Source organism: Ornithodoros turicata, chromosome 8, assembly GCF_037126465.1.
Source record: "Ornithodoros turicata isolate Travis chromosome 8, ASM3712646v1, whole genome shotgun sequence".
Taxonomy (NCBI): domain Eukaryota; kingdom Metazoa; phylum Arthropoda; class Arachnida; order Ixodida; family Argasidae; genus Ornithodoros; species Ornithodoros turicata.
The window spans coordinates 30,585,286-30,602,364 of NC_088208.1; the positions used below are offsets into that span (position 1 = coordinate 30,585,286).

The 17,079-nt window shown below is 46.6% G+C and overlaps 1 protein-coding gene across 4 annotated transcripts in view; it reads right to left on the reverse strand.

Annotated features, from left to right (window-relative positions):
• LOC135366924 (polypeptide N-acetylgalactosaminyltransferase 5-like) overlaps window positions 1-17,079 on the reverse strand; it is a 110,900-nt gene that overhangs the window by 82,500 nt on the left and 11,321 nt on the right. For all 4 annotated transcript variants that reach the window (XM_064599917.1, XM_064599916.1, XM_064599919.1 and 1 more), the window contains exon 2: window positions 8,607-8,644. The gene's annotated coding sequence lies outside the window, so the exon portion shown is untranslated. The remainder of the gene's footprint in view (window positions 1-8,606; window positions 8,645-17,079) is intronic.

The window sequence follows — 17,079 nt, forward strand, 5'->3', positions numbered from 1 at the left end:
TGGTTTAAAAATTACACAGTCAGACGGAAACAGATTTCATGGAAGGCGTTACCACTAGAGAACCGCATCACATTAGTAACAGTTTCCTTTTCGAGAGAGAACTGACATTGCTTTATTTGTCCGACAAAAACTTTTGACACTTACGTTGCACGGTGTTGCAGGTCTTTGATGATTGTGCGATGTTTTGCTGTACCTACAGTATATCTTCTTTCCTTTTATTTATTTTTTATTTTTTTGCCAAACGAGACATTACGTATTAAACATGTCGTTTTGCGTATTTGTATTCGGGGAGCTGTATTACAGGCACGTCCTCGTAGACCCACATTTAATACTGTTTTGACGTATACTATAAAATCTGAAATTAAAAATCTGACATACCTTGCTGCCTATATACTTTGAGGACAACAGTGCAGTGACCCAGACACGAGTTCTACCAGGTAAGCGGTTCGTGCGTTGGCCCTCAAGAAAATTGCCGCGTGGAATCACCGGTGGTCTTCCCGTTTCGCTTGCACGTATGCGGATATTCACACTAAAATGACAGAGGTCGTCTCTGTCAGGCTAGTAGCCTCCGCGCAACGTTTTCGCGCTGTTTCAATCGCTGGCGTACCAATCTTTTCCTTAGCAAGCAATTTTGAGAGAGAAAGAGAGAGAGAGAGAAAGAGAAAAAGAGAGAAAGAGAAAAAGAGAGAAAGAGAAAGAGAGAGAGAGAGAGAGAAAGAGAGAGAGGGGGCGAGAGTCCAGCTGGTTAAGACAGAGTCACTAAATAGGGAGTAGAGTAGCGACACTGAGCCACGCCGGCGAGCCAGACCGCCATCTTGAGTCAGGAGCGGCTGCGTCGCCTAGCAACGGGACGCCAATCTCCCCTTTCTCCAGTGGAGAACAACACGCCGTCGAGCCAGCTCACAACCCAGGAAACCGGTTTTGCATGGAGGTGACAACACGGACGGCGAGTTCTTGGAAGGAGAAACCACGTGACACGATCGGACCAATCGCGGACACCGAATGGCGGCTCCGGCGCGGAAAAGGAATGCGATACTCTGTACCCCCTCTATTTAGTGACTCTATATAGGTTGAGAGACCCGGAGAGTGCGGTTCGGAAAGGTTGGTAGTGTGGGCAAATCCAGCCCACTAACGCTCTGAGCTTTCAAAAGCTGTTTTGACCTTTTTGGACACCATAGGACTTCGAACCTTATTGTGAAGGGGCTCATTATTTCATTCCCCACATCCCCATCAGCAATGGGGTAGAGCATCGCCCCCATCTATCATCTTAAAAATAAAGTTGTTGTTGTTGTTCCTTTTCCTTATTGACTGAAATCGCGACGGTAAATATGACCATATGTTTGGTACCGGATGTACTGGGCAATTCCAGCGCAACGTTTAAGCGCTGTCGCCATGACCGCGAGAAGTAAAGAAAGCGACGGAAAGCGTGTCCACATATTGCGCGGATCAGGGAAGGTGCCATTTCAAGAAGACGTGGGCGGAATGGTCTTCAGCTGTCAGTGTGTGGCAGGCACAGCAGCCGTTCCAAAGGCGATTGGAAAATGGCCAGAGCGAAATTGATTTCGTTTTCTGTAGAAGGAGAAATAACAGCGTGCTCAAATGGCCAACGACATTTCAGGGCCGATGGACCTTATTGGAGAGACCCGGACTTCATTTACGAAGATGAGTGACATTCCCTCTCCAATATATCAGAAATAAAGTTGAAGGAACAGAAGGCAGTAAACATTTTTTTTTTTTTTTTTTCGAGACTACATAGTTTTTCTTCGATTGGTCGGCTTCCACGCACGACTTAGACGTTAAGCAGTGAAGCCGCCTTTCCGGTGTCTTCGAGAGGGGAAACATCCGCAACGAAAACATGTTGGACACGTGTGTAGTTCGCGTAAAAGCACGCCGCATTTGTCGAGAATCGGGGTTGAGCAATCACGATTTCACGTGAAATAATATATATAATTTATAATAATTTATAATAATTGGGGGTTTACGTCGCGAGACAACTGAGCGTGAAATAATAAAGGTGCTAAATTAATTCATTACGCCTAATCCACCAGGTTTGTGTATCGTGATGGCTTTACGATCACTGTCCAAACTTAACGAGAACCGAGCGACATTTTATCGATTTCTCAAACCCCAATGGTTCACGCGTTCCAGCGGAATACAAGCGCACACTCGTAAAAATGACTTTTTTTTTTCTTTGGACCAGTGAAATAATGGTAATGAACGTGAGCAGGAACGACAACAAAACGCCCTTCAGCATTTCAAATGCAGCCGCAGATTTACAATCCCCATACAATTTACTCTCTTCCTTAACGTACCACCATTCTGCGAACTGCGAGGCCTAATTTCGTTCCCTCCCTCAATAGACTCACACATGGCAAACAATGCGCTAATCAAGAGAAGGCCCAGAATAAAACCACGTGGTCCGGTCCCTGACCTGCAGCGACACGTAAACTTCTCCTACAAAAAAAAAGAAAAGAAAAAAAAAACAGAGCCCATTCCCTTGCGGCTCCCGTCAGCTGCCTAATATCAAGATGGGTCTCGCATGCAAAATAGTGGCCCTTCGCGACAGACTTAGAGACCGGACGGTAATGAAAGTTAAGCAGCCGCTACACAAGCAAGCGCCCTTTTAAGAGGAGGGCTGCCTGCAACACAAGAGCCTTTAGGATGGGTGTCCGCTTACACACTCTCTCTCTCTTTGCATGGCTAATTTTTCCTCTTTTCGCCCGGTTGATGTTGGTGGCGTAACGGATCACGGCACGAACGGCATCGCTGGTGAAGGAAGTCAGTGACAGCGAAACAGGGCGCAGAACACGCTGGTGTTGGGACAACGAACTTCAAAAGGGGAGCTACGTTATACTGTGAGGACGCAGTTGTTCAACTTTATCGGCTTCGCTGCGAAGGAAATAAAATGAAGTTTCCTTTTACAGCGTTTGTTGAGTTGCCCTGGAAGCTACTCTTGTGAAACATGCTTCATTACAGGCTACACTCTAAAAGGGGAGAGGGAGAAAAAAAACGAGCAAGTTTAGTCATTTTGGTTTAGTTTAGTCATTTAATCCTAAGTTTAGCCATAGTCTCTACTACAAAGCTGTACTGTTCATGAATATGAAAGAAGAAGAAGAAAAAGAGAGAGAGAGAACACTTCGATAGGAGCTGAGCTGTCACGTCATATTAACTGTGCGTAAAAATTACGGAACAAGAATAATAAAATACAGGACCCTTTTCTTTTTCTTTTTTTTTTTTAATAGAACACAACGACAGAGAAACAAGACCGCGTCGACAACGGTAAGGCAAACAACGCTGAATAGTTTCTATAGCGCCTCGTGACTATCTTCCAAATCCGATTCCAGTTCACCGTACATAAGAAAGGCCTCGCAAAAAAAAAAAAAAAAAAGGATTCACCTGCCTCCCGCGCGTCAAACGTAAAGCCACTTATTTGACTATTTGCGAGGCGGTTGCCGAACGAAAAGAATGCGTCGCAACATCGAGCACGCTCGCACACAAAGCAAACACAAAAGTTAAAGCGCCACTAAAGCGTGAAAATTTAGGTTCGCGGGAAGAGGCGTTACTTTGATATAAACACAAAAGGAACGGGATTATTCGCCCGTTGCTTCGCTCATAATTTATGATCGCGTTCCTTCTCCCTTTCCTTCTCAAGAAGGCCGACAATGCGGAGCGAGTTCTCATTGGTATCCGCAAATCACGCTTGTCCAATCATCGCGGGAGATCGTTTGAGGAGACCAATGGGAGACCGCCCCGCATCGTCGGGCTTCCTGAAACGGAGAGAGAGAGAGAGAGAGAGCGAAGGCGCGTAAATTGCGTTTTTTTCTATCGATCATGAATCACGAGCGAACGCAACGAAGAAATACCGCGTTCCTTTTGTGTTAATCTCAAGGTAACGCCATCTTTCACTCAGCGGAGAGAAATTTTCGCACTTCAGTGCCCCTTCAATAGACAGAGCGGCGTTTTAATTAGCCTCCATCCCACCTGTGTCACACGCGCGCGCGCGCGACCATCCCGAACAGCGTAGAAAGAATAAATGTGCATCCAGCTGGTAACATTTGTTTTCACTGTTATTCTATTACACACATTCGCTGTCTCTTTTCTCTTTCGCTTCCTAATTTGAATTTGCGATAAGAATTCGTTGCTACCTCTCGCGTAGCAGCGAATAGAAGCAGTCTCGACACCGTTGACTGCGTTCGTTCGGCGCACAAATAAAGATGTGCTTTTAAAATCGGCGTCTGCTGTCGGGCATGTGCGATAAGTAAAACGTAACGATTACAATACGTGCGAGCCGAATGGCGAGATAAACAGTATTCGAATATCAGTTAATGAGCGTAATACTAAAAATGTAGCTTGTACGTCCATGCCCGTAAAAAAAGAGAAAAGAAGAAGGAGCTGTGAAAAGCGAGTGAAGAAAGCGCGTACGAAAAATTGCTTGGAATGCCGCCTCTAAAAAAATGAGAAGACAGAGGAAATGTGCACCCATTAAATTCGAACCAGCGATGGCTGACGGCTTAACTCCGAAACACCTTTAGAACGTCACAAAGAGAACGCACACATGTACAAAATGATACGGCCTCGTAAGTCACGAATATCAGATTATATACAGGGTCTGTCCAAGCTAACGTGAAACTTGGGTCTTAAAAAAAAAAAAAAAAAGACACGGTGCGTCGTAAGTGAATGGAAACTGCAGAATATTGTGGCAAGTCACGTGTTCTAATCGACTATCTTTTCATGGTGGCTGATTAATTGATTTGGCCCAATTAGCTAGCTTTTTTATTCCGTTCGTCTTAGGGCCCAGGTATGAATTGGAAAGTTGTAGATCGTATTGTTCCATCGCAACTTGCAGGGCTTGCCCTTTCAGTCCTATTGTACCTATGCCTGTAAAAATGCACTAAATTCAATAAAAAGAAAGAAAACTTTCCTACAGCGCACGCCTTGCGTGGAGCTTTTTTCTTTTTTTTTTCGCGATAAGAAAGAAAGCGCGCGAAATGCGAAAGTGTGTACCACGTGGCACGAGGCGAACGCACCTACGCGTGCGCCTCGGCTTCAGGGCTCGGCGTACGAACAACTACTACAATCATGCTCAACTTAAGAAGGAAAAGAAATCTAGTCCGTCAACTACATACGCCGTTGGAGATAGGGAGACGCGAGAGCGCGCCAGGAGAAATACTGCAGCGCCACCACGCAGTCATGTGGCCAGACTAAACAGCCAATACGGAAGCAGAGTGAGCATGACGGATCACATTATCTGGCGGAGGAGCGACCGTGACCTCTCTGTGTCCAGCCATCCTATCTGCGGCGCAGTAATATTTTGAAAGCTGACGGACTAGATTTATTTCCGTTAGGTTGAACACGACTATACATCCGTTATCTACCGAGAAGCGACCTCCAGGTTATAACTCACCTAAATAGACATCTACCTGAGAAACCGAAACAAATCGGAAGGGGAGGGCAGGGTTCCATGAATGGGCACTTGTTCGCTGCCTCCTACTGCAAGAAAAGTAGGGCCGAAAGTCCTACTTTCAGGGACCTTCAGGGACCTTACGGTGGTCCCTCAAGACCGTGGCTTTCGGGAGCGACCTTGTTCGCCCCTAGCTTCGATCGTAGTTCAACTCTACCAAATTGGTGGCGCTGTCGGACACTATGACGTCATTTATTTACAAACAGGAAGAGGTCTATTATAATTATTACCAACTAAAAACAGAGTCTACTGCGGAGTAAACGTACAGCTTCTACATCTCCCTAGAATGCGATTACCTTGCATTTTCCTTTCTAGGCTTGAAGTTTACTCCTCAACGCTACAAACAGTCCCTAAACTTCGCATAAACATCCGTATATTTGATCCCGAAAGGGACTAATGGTTGTAGCCAAAAGGACTAAAATTACTTCTCTTTTTCTTGGAGTACACGACAACCAAGAAATGTTTCTGGTCGTTCACTTCCGGCAGCATATAGATTAACGCCTCTGCTCTGATGTCTGATGTCCATATTTTTCTTTCTTTTTTCAATCCAATCCACCGCAAGCATTACAAGCACAATACGAGCACTTCATTCACATTACGGGAACGCGCTATATACCCGTACATCTGCCAGTATAAATATCGTACCATTACACGTAGCACTGAAAGAGCCCCCCCCCCCCCCCCCCGCAATCACTACCCGATGAATATCTCCCCCAAGACCCCTTACACTCGGTCGGGCTCAGTTATACGACTGGAGAAAGAAAGCGAATGTGCCAAAAAGGCCTGCGGAAACCTCATTCCCACCTAAAGAGCCATTGGAGAAAAAGGAACGAGCAGCTCCGCGTGGCGCCTGCGATCCTCCAGCGCAAGGGCTGTTTCCGTACCGCGCGGAAATTGCGTTCGCGCTTCCTCTAGCACCCATCCGCACAAAATTCAAATTTTCCATCCTCGAAACTTCGCGCGAGAATATACACTGCGAAACGCGGCGATATTACTGAACGAGTAAAACGGCCTTGCTCAAACTTATATCGAAAGTAATTAACGTCCCGGTGAGACGCAATGAAATTGGAATGTCGTTGCGAGATTCGTGGAAAGCACAAGACGATGCGAACGGGAATTTGAAGGTTGTGGGAAGAAAGGGGAAAAAAATGTTCTTCGGAGTTCCCTGTGTCGTGCAAGACGACGGAGCGATTTCCGAAACGCTCTTCTCTGTCACTCCGCACTAAATGGTAACCGATTTTTCGACTGTGTGCCATAGGGTTTTTATCCACACACTATAAATTGCATCCAAGCACATTAATAAACAAACAAATAATAATAAATACTTTGGCTGTATGTAAATCTTCAGATTTTGGGGATACCGAAGCGAATATATAGCGATATATACACATGTAGCGATATACAAGTATATAGCGATATCGATTCGAATTCCGATCTGAATATCAATTTTTTTTTATTAAGTGTTAGCGCCGCGAAGCAACTGTAGCTATGAGCGGCGTACAAATGGAGAGGGGGCATCAGGAAGGAGTGGGGGACAGGGGGGATTAGTATGCGTCCTGGGCAGACTTCACGGGGAACTGTGCCGACATTCGTCTGGAAAGTCTGCCGGAAAACCCAGGGAAAACCTGAGACAGAACAGCCGGTGCGAGGATTCGAACTTGCGTCACCTTCCAGTCTCGGCGTGGAAAGCAATAATCCTATAAAACCACTATGCCACGGGAGCTGGACTCGGTTGTGAAATTCCATGTTCAAATTTCGAAATGGAAGGAATGTCGCGTTCAAACAGAATGTTCGAAAAGTTCCCGGCCAAGCCCGCCTCCGCTAACGCAACAAGAGAAAGTGCCTCATACAAAGACCCGTAGGCGTTTATCATATACGTTCCGTCGGTACTGTCGTCGCTGAATGTGTGCACGGTATACGGTTACATAACTATTCGCTTTGTATTCGCTCCTGTTATGTAACTATACTCGCTTCGGTTTTAAAATGACTATTCACACAGCCCAATAGTAACAACTAGTAATAAAACAGAGATTTTCCTTTTGCCGTTCTTTTACGCAACGGACGCTACAACGTGTGGAAGCGTTCGAGTGTGGGACGTGCATAGGTGTGTCGGCAAGGCTTCAGTAAGGTCTCGGTGGTTTGCGACCAAAGCGCGTACGCGGTTTGTCTATATATCGAATAATATGTATATCGAAATATATATATATTTCTCTGCGTGCAGCCATAGAAGCCATTTTAATCTGTAATTTTGAATTTCAAACACGTCTAGTGTCATTCACTTGTTTCTTTAATGTTTTTTTCCCTGCATTATATATATATATATATATATATATATACTCATTGAACGATGCGACAGCACCAGAGGACACATGTTTCGCCGTGTTTGCGGCTCGTCGGCCCTGGGTAGCTGCGCATCGTTCGGGATTGGCAAACCAGGGGTCACTCAGCGAGCGATATACACCTGGGAGGGTGACTGAGCACTCCTCAATGCCACAGTGCAAGCCAGTGAATTATAAATTATAAATTTAATTATAAATTTATATAATTAAAAATAAAATTAAAAATTAAAATAATAAAATTATATAATTTATAAATTATAAAATTTCCCCTCTTTATATATATATATATATATATCGAAATAATAATAATACCCAAATTCCTACTGGATGCGAGAAAACAAACAGCGCGTGCGTCAAGCCCCCAAATTGTATCAAAATATTATTTTATTTATCTAGTGTACAAAAACAACAAGCTTTCTTATACAGTTAAGATGCCGCCAGATATGACTGACTGCGCTGATAACAGAAAACAAGAATGTAAGATCTGGTAATCACCAGAAATACGATTTTCGTTCTACCTGTTAAACATGAGGGCCACGACAGGGATGCGACTCAACGAGAAACGCGGATGCGAGACGTCTGCAGCGAGACTTCGGATGCCATATACTGTTTATAACTTCATCTTCGTTCCCATCAAGATCCCCTACCGACAGTCGATGGACGTCAAAACTGATCTCGCTAATGGACCGTTAGATAAAGCACGTGAAAGCGCTTACTGCCGTCAGATCAATCACTCAATGATCACTCGTGTGATCAAATAAATAGTATTATTATTAGATACAGGAAAAGTTCGTAATGTCACTTACTTTTGGGCAGTCTACTGGCTTACGCTGTCATGTCCTGCCTGGAACGGAAGAGACGAGAATATGAACACTTCGTTTCATAGCTGCCTGCGATGCAGCGAAAATAATGGCTATATCGATAATAATCAGTGCCTTGCCGGACCGAGTAAGCAGTAGAATATTAGTTAGGTGCACGGTTACTGTAATGTTTTAGTGCAAGGAAGAAGGGCAAGAGTCACTTATAATAAATTTTATAACGTAATACGCAATAACGCGTAATATAATAACGTATTATATAACGTAACAAGTTTCGGAATCATTGGGGAGTTTTAGGAAAAAGGGAAAAGTTTCATGGTAACGTTTCCGAAAACATGATACGCCGATCACCTGATTCCGTTGAAGTGGCTGTGCATCATGTGGCCGATATCTGATTGGCTGACAGCGATATGGAGTCAGAATCACAGGGCGCTTACAATTTCCTAAAACTCCCTATTAGGGAGTTTTAGTGCATCGTATGCTATCGCCTTTGCGTACGTAAGGGATAGCGGGGTGGCTCTGCGCAATGCGCGAAGCTCTCTTTCTGTCTTGCGCGTGCGCAGAACTGCCAACGCTATCACTTACGTACGCAAAGGCGATAGCGTACGATGTTCTAAAACTCTCCATTAGCTAGCAGGCCAGAATACGATAAAACGGAAGAAAAGTAAGTGCCGTTAAAGTGCCAGTAAGAACAGAAAAAAATGCTATTTAGTTTATTTCGATTAGGAATGCAGTGAATACGCCCAGCTCGGCTGGCAACCAGGATAAAATTGGCGGGCTTGACTGCACTTGCATCTCTGGCTGCGTTCCAATACCTCGCGCCCGCGAAGCCGCCTGACTAGGCAGCTGAGTAGACCCCTTTGCTTGTCACTATTGGAACTGGCTTGCCTAGCCGAGGCGCCTGTGGCGCCAGCTCGTTGCTCACGCAAGAAATGCGTACGGCGGAAGCGCAGCAGGACTCTAATGCGCTAAGTTTGTAGGACATCGTGCATAATCTGTCACCTTCACAACTAAACATGTGTTGCAACTCTCTACGCAGTTTTAAAAAACATACCACTATGTGCAACTTTACATTTAAAGCCAGCAGAAACAGCGGGCACGCTGGTACCGTCAACGCGCGTCTCCATCCCAGCTGCCAGATGGTCAGGCGTATAACTAGACTGCATCGATGCGCACTAGGCGGTAGCCGACTGAATAGCGGACTTGGCGAGATTTGGAACGAGACTTAACATGGCGGCACGTCCGGTTAGACCGCTAGGCAGTCGACTAACCGGGGTATTGGAACGCAGCCTCTGTGCTCCATGGCTAAACCACGTAAAGTGACCCACCAGATAACACATTGCTCGCCAATCAACCTTCTGCACATGCGGAAGGTCGATTGGCGAGCAGAGAACCCGCAAAACCTCATAGTTAGCGATTCTCCAAGAGTACATCCACCACCGAAAGTTCTTGCGTTCGTCTCCTGGCAACAGCGCGTGCACCTTCGCGGTCTCCGCTCTCCACCCTACGTTGGCAGACTGTCAGCAGCTGTGGTAAGGAGGCGGTAGTGGCTTAGGTTATACCCCCATAACCCCTCCTAGATACGCCCCTGTTGCACAGGGTTACATTCAAAAGCCAAAGGCACAAAGTATCAAAATAATTCGTATACAAGCTTTTGCAGCCATCGCTCCACACGACATTCAAAGATTATATTTGTGGCGACATAATTCCCCCCCCCCCCCCCCCCCCCGTCTGCCAGGGCTATATCCTACCGCCGAAAGTCGCTTCCACTCAATGTCACCACGGTGCGGCTTCGAAAATGCGCCGCCTGACATTTTCTCCCGTATACGGGGAAGCATCTTCTCCTCCGAAGAAATTTTCTGGTAAACACCAGGTCGATAGCGGCGGAAGCACTCGGCAGCCTATGTGGCGAGTGCCACGCGAATGATTTTATGCTCGGGGCTGATACTCCTTTGCTGAAAGGATTACGCGCGTCTCATAAACGTCGCTGCCATCCGTGGCGGTCGGAGTAAGAAGGATTTTATGGCCGTCAGTCAAAGCGGACGGAAGGTGACGCAACTCGAAGAGACGCACCCCCACCGGCATGCAGCGACACCGGAGATCAGCAGACAAAAAACGGAAGAGCCCGCCGTGTGCCCCGCACGTTCCTCTTACCGTGCACTCACACGAGCTGCATCCCCACGGAATGTTCTGGTAGAAGAAAAAGCGGAAACCTGCTCACGGGGCAGAAACACCGCCATGTGTTAAGATTTCGCACGGTGCCGGATTATCGGGAGCGGGACTTAGCAGACGACAGCGGGACTTGGCAGACGACAGCGTCTGCATCTTTCCCTGTCGTCTGCTTGTGGCTGCGCCGCAGGCTATTCCCCACGGTCAGCAGTACACGGAAATACGTTACGTTGAGCGCTCACACTTGCGTGAGCTGTGACATTTTTCGCTTTTTCTGGAGTATTCAGGCAGCACCACCCAGATAGAGAAAAGCCTGGTCACTCGTCGACGTGACGTAACAACTGTCAGCCAATCAGGATCGTGTTTGCAATGGCCGTAGCCAACCACGAATGTGCTTTCAGCAGTCGTAGCCATGGAGACGAACCGCTGTCGTCTGCGAGTAGTGATTGAAGAAGGGTTGAAGGGTGAATATTGGGCCTATATTGGTACATATAGTATTGGAGAAAGGTAGCGCAGACTGCGCAGGATATGCCCGCTACCCGTGGCACCGTGATGTTGCTAGTGCAGCGTCCGTGTGTCTTCTACTTCTTTTGTCCTGTTTTTTTACCGCTGGTTACCTTTCTCCAATAGTGATTGCACGTCCCCGCGTAATAAATGGTCCCATATCTTTCTCAAAAGCGTTCTGCACTTTTCTTCTACAGATTTAAGTCTGCGACTTCAAAGTTCTGACTTTATACGTCCACGCAGTGAAGAAGAGAGAGGCAACAATAAATCAGGCCTTCTGTCTCTATAGGTGGCGTTGATTCAGACGAATGTCGCTCCCGTGAACGCACAGTTGGTGGAACGCACGAAAAGTTGGAAGAGTTCATCGTGCAACTATATGCGTGGCTCGATACGAGACACAACATGTGCCGTGTATAGGCATCCTATTCGGCGTCCCACGACGCATTTTCCTCCGAGTACCTGAAGCACGCGGGACAAAAAAACAAGCACACGTTTCGAAGAGTGTCGTTTTGCTACCCTTGACATATAAAATGTGCGTAGAAATAATTAATTGATGCGACCTACATGTTGCACGATATATGGCTCTCCACTTTTTTTCTTTTCTAGCCACCGTGCTTCTTTTCCGGCTTCAGAATTATTCCGCGAGAGAAGACCGATACCTTCAAAACGTGCACGAAGCACCTAATTGTTGCCTGACCGGCACCACCCATCTTAACGAGCAAACGCGTGTGTCGTCACCCACGCCTGGCAAAAGACTGATCTCCCCCCCTCCCCCCTTCTCTGAAATTAAAGTTTCCTCTTGTTTCGCCCTCGTGTCTAAGATAGAGCCCCGGACAGGGGGGCTCGCACGCCACGGGTCGCGTGATAATTAATTCACGAGCCGTCCCGGCGGCATTATGTAAATGAACGCGTGCATTGTTCCGTGACTGGACGCACAGACGCGCGCGCGCGTTGCTTCCAGCTTATCAGGCGGCGTGCTCGCGGCAATTAGTCAAACACGTCGTATACAACTATACTGTCCTTTTGAACCTTTTTTTACTTATGGCGTATAAAAAACAACAACTTTATCGTGAGATGATGAACGGGAGTTCTGTGGCGTATAGAATATGTCCCTGGTCTCATGCGCAAGACACATATCGCGTGCGACCATAGATCGCCAAATTCATTGTTATCGACCATCACTGATATCATTCACCATGACGTGAACACGGAGAATGATGTGATGTCGAGTGGTGGGCTGCTGTATGATGTGATGTCAGTCAAAGTCGGATATCGTTTCAAGTTGAGCTCGAATTATTGGTTTTCAAGTTGAATATCAATTCTGCGCTTCCAAGTTGAATGACGATTAGTATTTAAAGGGATTGAAACATTTATTTTACTGAAAAACAAGCTTTCGGACGGAGTCCGTCCTCCATCAGGTGCATCATTGATGCATCACGTCATGAAGGACGGACTCCGTCCGAAAGCTTGTTTTTCAGTAAAATAAATGTTTCAATCTCTTTAAATACTTAATTTATTCACTTGCGAGTGCTAGACTTCTCCTATTCTTTGCTAGAATTACGATTATTAGCTTTAAAGTTGAAGTTCAATAATGGGCTTTAAAGCTGAATAATCGGTTTTGAAGCTGAACAAAAGCTCTAATGCTACGGACTACTTGCACCAGTATTATCCGTGATATAAGCATAACAGCGCATCGCTCTGAACTGTTTCATCGTAGAAGAGAGACCAAATTGGTACGAACTAATTTCTACGAGGCAGTAATTGATAATTATTCTTTCTGCGGGCTCGCTTAATGAAGCGGCATATACCGTACGCGTGCGAAACAGAAACAGGAGAAAGGAACTCTACAATCACACTAAGGAACAAAGGAATAACTGAATAGAACAAAGGCACAGTCTGCACGCATATATAGGGCCTTGATTGCGGAATATTAATATTGCCTTTTCTTTCCTTCACTAACGAGTTCTCCACGGGGAGCATACGCCTTGCCCAGACTGTAGCGGAGAGATCAGTCCGAAACGAAGAGACCAGTGCGTGCATAGTATACGTATTCGTGCTTAAAGGAGCGGTGAAGGCTTCCTCCATATATTTTTGTTTTTTAGCTCCGGTGTATTTCGCAATAAATAACGTCTGCTGTTGCGCAAGAGCGACGATCTGAGCAAACATGCACACCTTCCAGAAACCCCTCAACTCCTTTAGAGAGCTCGCGCGGAAGTAGATGATGACGTGGAGCGTCCCCGCAAGTAGTGCCGCGGGTTTTCAGCGAGAAATGAGATTTCTGCGGCTGCTCCCAATGCTGATGCTAGGCTAAGGGGGCCTGATTACGTCACGGCAGGAGATCTCCGCGATCGCGCCGCACTGCTCGCGTGGCTGCCCTTTCAGGCCGTTTCATGAAATTAATTCATTAGTGTAGTGATGAGACTTCGCACAGCGAAAGTATCGCGCATAGTGGCTCGATGAATGAAGACAAGTTTCCAGCAGCTGTCACTTCTCTGATCTCGTAATGTACGACCGTCTGACAGAGACACCTGCGCCTGCGCTCCCGTGACAGGTTACGTTCATATGTCAGACTTAGAAGCCTGAGGGGCAACTGAGCCGGGTATGTCTTGTCTCGCGGGCCTTTCACAAAGCGCCTACTTGTGATCGCGTATTTATTGCGACGAATAAAATTGAATTGTCGAACTTCGATTCCAGACAGAATGAAACCGAGAAAAGGAAACCGAGTATAGAAGCAATCATTTTGGAATATGAAACTAGAAACCTCGATCGCTACAACAAACCGCCAACACGAGCTGTCAGAGAGCTCAAGTTTTTTGTGCTTTTCAAACTGCAGGGTAGACGTACTTCAATTAGACCTCTTCCAGCCATAAAAGACGACGCTCAGCTCCAAAATGCGATACAAAAAAAAAAGAGGGGGGGGGGATCGCATTCCACATTGCAATCCCAGAGACGAAGATATCAGAAATTAGGGAGAGCCGTAACGCTGCGAGGGACAAATACGATCCGTTGAAACGGAAATCCACTATTCGCCGCAGAAAGAAGAGCCCAGTTTGAACGCCCAGATGCAGGTGCAGATGAACAAACATAGAATGACACACCGTTCGAGCATGTCGAAAACATCGTGCACTATTCTTTTTATCAGCCAATATCGTAGAACGTGAAGAAAAAACAATGTACACGTTTCCGGCGACGCAGCATCAAAAATAACAAAGACGGTTAAGAGCATCAACTGTTTACTATATACATAAAAACAAGACTTTCGTGCAGTAGGCTGCACTTCTTGAAGAAGTGCAGCCTGAATAAGTGCAGCCTACTGCACGAAAGTCTTGTTTTTATGTACTATATAGTAGACTTTGTTATTTTTGTATCAGCCAATACAAAGGCGTACAGTGTTGTAAAGACACAAATGAAGAGAAGGCAGCGCATAAAGTCAGCGTGGAGCACCGTCTTCATAAGCTACGCTTAGCTTATTTATTGCGTCTAGATGAGAGTGCTCGCTGTTTTCTTTTTTTCTTTTTTAAGGACAACTGAGGTGAGACACGATCCACGTCGATGCAGGATGTAAACAGCCGTTGCAAGATAACTACGCAAGCGATCGTTTCTCTAGATAACAGACGACAAATGATGAAATCTTCACTATTGAACAAGGGCTAACTTTCTGCTGGACACAACCAACACCACGTGGACCAAAAAAAAAAGTCGGGACGTCGTCTGCTCCAGTCAATCGCTGCACACGATTTCAAGCATAGGCTTCCTGTGGCTACTAATGGCTGCCCATGCGGCTCATGGCGGCTCGTCTCCATAGCTACGGCCGCCGAAGGAGCCAGACGACAGAACCAGTGCTCGCCGTGACGTCACATACTCTTGGAGAACCCGAAACTATAAAGTTTTGAGGGTTCTCTCGAAAATTTGTTGAAGGGCGTAACGTTCACTGACGCCACTCATATTTTGCGTACTGAGCATTGATTTTCATTTATTCTATATATTTTTTTAGTTCGCAGTGACACTTTAATGACAACGTCACATCGTTTAACGATAAGGCCTTCTTTATTAACGTGGCGTTAACACAACACGTTGTAGGGTCAGTTGAACCTTCCCGACATTACCGTCCCATGCACTGAGCGAAATGAGATGGTTCTGCAAACTGTACCATACGACGTTAAACCTAGCACTGCGCGAGAGTGTCATTCTTTCCATTTGCTAGACGCAGCTACAGAGTGAGAGCCTCGACCAAAAAAGCTCGTCCTCGGCCAAGTATGGGAGGAGAAATGTACATCATGTTCCCGTTTAGTTGCTCCCCAGACACCTATCAAAGCGGGTAGTAGACAAGAGCTCCTCCTCCTCCTTTGTTTTCATTTGCGCCTCGCTAATGGGGCTCATTGCTCCACGTTCGATACTAGGTCACGTGGGAGACATCGAAAAATGTTTCACCGCAGACGGTCATGGTTGCAACAGAAGCTGTTCTATATGGGAGACTAAAATATAACTTCTTGTATAAAGGACTTTCGGAAAGAAGGGAATCCATGGAGCGTTATATTTATATACTTAAAGTGCCACTGCGGAAGAAAAAGTGACATTTCTTTTATTTCTCATGAAATATAAACCTCGCTCAATGGCACAGTTCCCAAATTAGTATAAACTGTACATTACGCCCTGCCACGGGTTTTCGAAAAAAAGAAAAAAAAAACGAAACTTCATAGTTTCGGACTCTCCAAGAGTAGATGACGTCATTAAGAGCTCTGGCGTTGCCTCCTGGCAACAGCGCGTGCACCTTCCCGACCTCCGCCCTCTTCCCAACGCTGGAAGACTGCCAGCTGCTGTAGGAACAATGTTGCCGGGCGTGGGTGGATCGTGCGGTGATGTTTGGGAGGGTGCGGTCAGCTTGCTCAGGGGTGGCGGCTCGGTGCACCAATGGGAGAGGGAAGAGGGAAGGGGAAAGGGAGGTGGTGCGCAGTCACTCTTGCTCTGGGTATTTGATAGTCCCGCAGGGCTACCCACCACAGAAAACTTGCGAGCATCATTCACTGGCCTTCACTGGGATGCTTCTTGTACAGCGGTAACCGCCAGGGCGACTGGCGAAGTTACCCCCACATGTCAGACGAGCGGCAGACTGGGCACACAATGATGTCATACTTCGGCCAGGTTCGAACCCGTAACCTTACGATCAGTCAGCTGAGATGTTATCCACGGCACATAAGTACACCGAGGGAGTTGTTTCCCATATACAAGGGCTCCACTTTGTAGACGCTAGCGCCGCGAAGCAACTGTGGCTATGAGCGGCGTTGATATGTGGACAGATGGAGAGAGGACAGCAGGAAGGAGTGGGGGTACAGGGCGGTTAGTATGCGTCCTGGGCCGACTTCTGGGAACTGTGCCGACATTCGTCTGGAAAGTCTTCGGAAAACCAGGGAAAACCTCAGACAGCACAGCCGGTGGTAGGATTCGAACCTACCACCTCCCAGTCTTCAGCACGACCTTGGTTCCCACCAACGAGCGGGACGCCTTAAAGGGAGACTTCGCAAGGATTCGAAAAACAAAATTGGGTGAGCATCATACCGAACACGAACCACCACCTGGATACCGAATACAACAAATCGCATTCATTTTGCGCGAGTAATTAATGACAACAAGCAACCGAAACAGAAATGAGAAGAGCAGAAAACAGCGCTCCATACTACGGTGGTTGGTCCGGAGGAGGATCCCGTGACGTCACCCAGCATTGTCGTCTGCTTCCAAACCTACGTTCTTTCTCCCTTGCCGGATGCCGGATGATGTCAGCAGTGTGCTG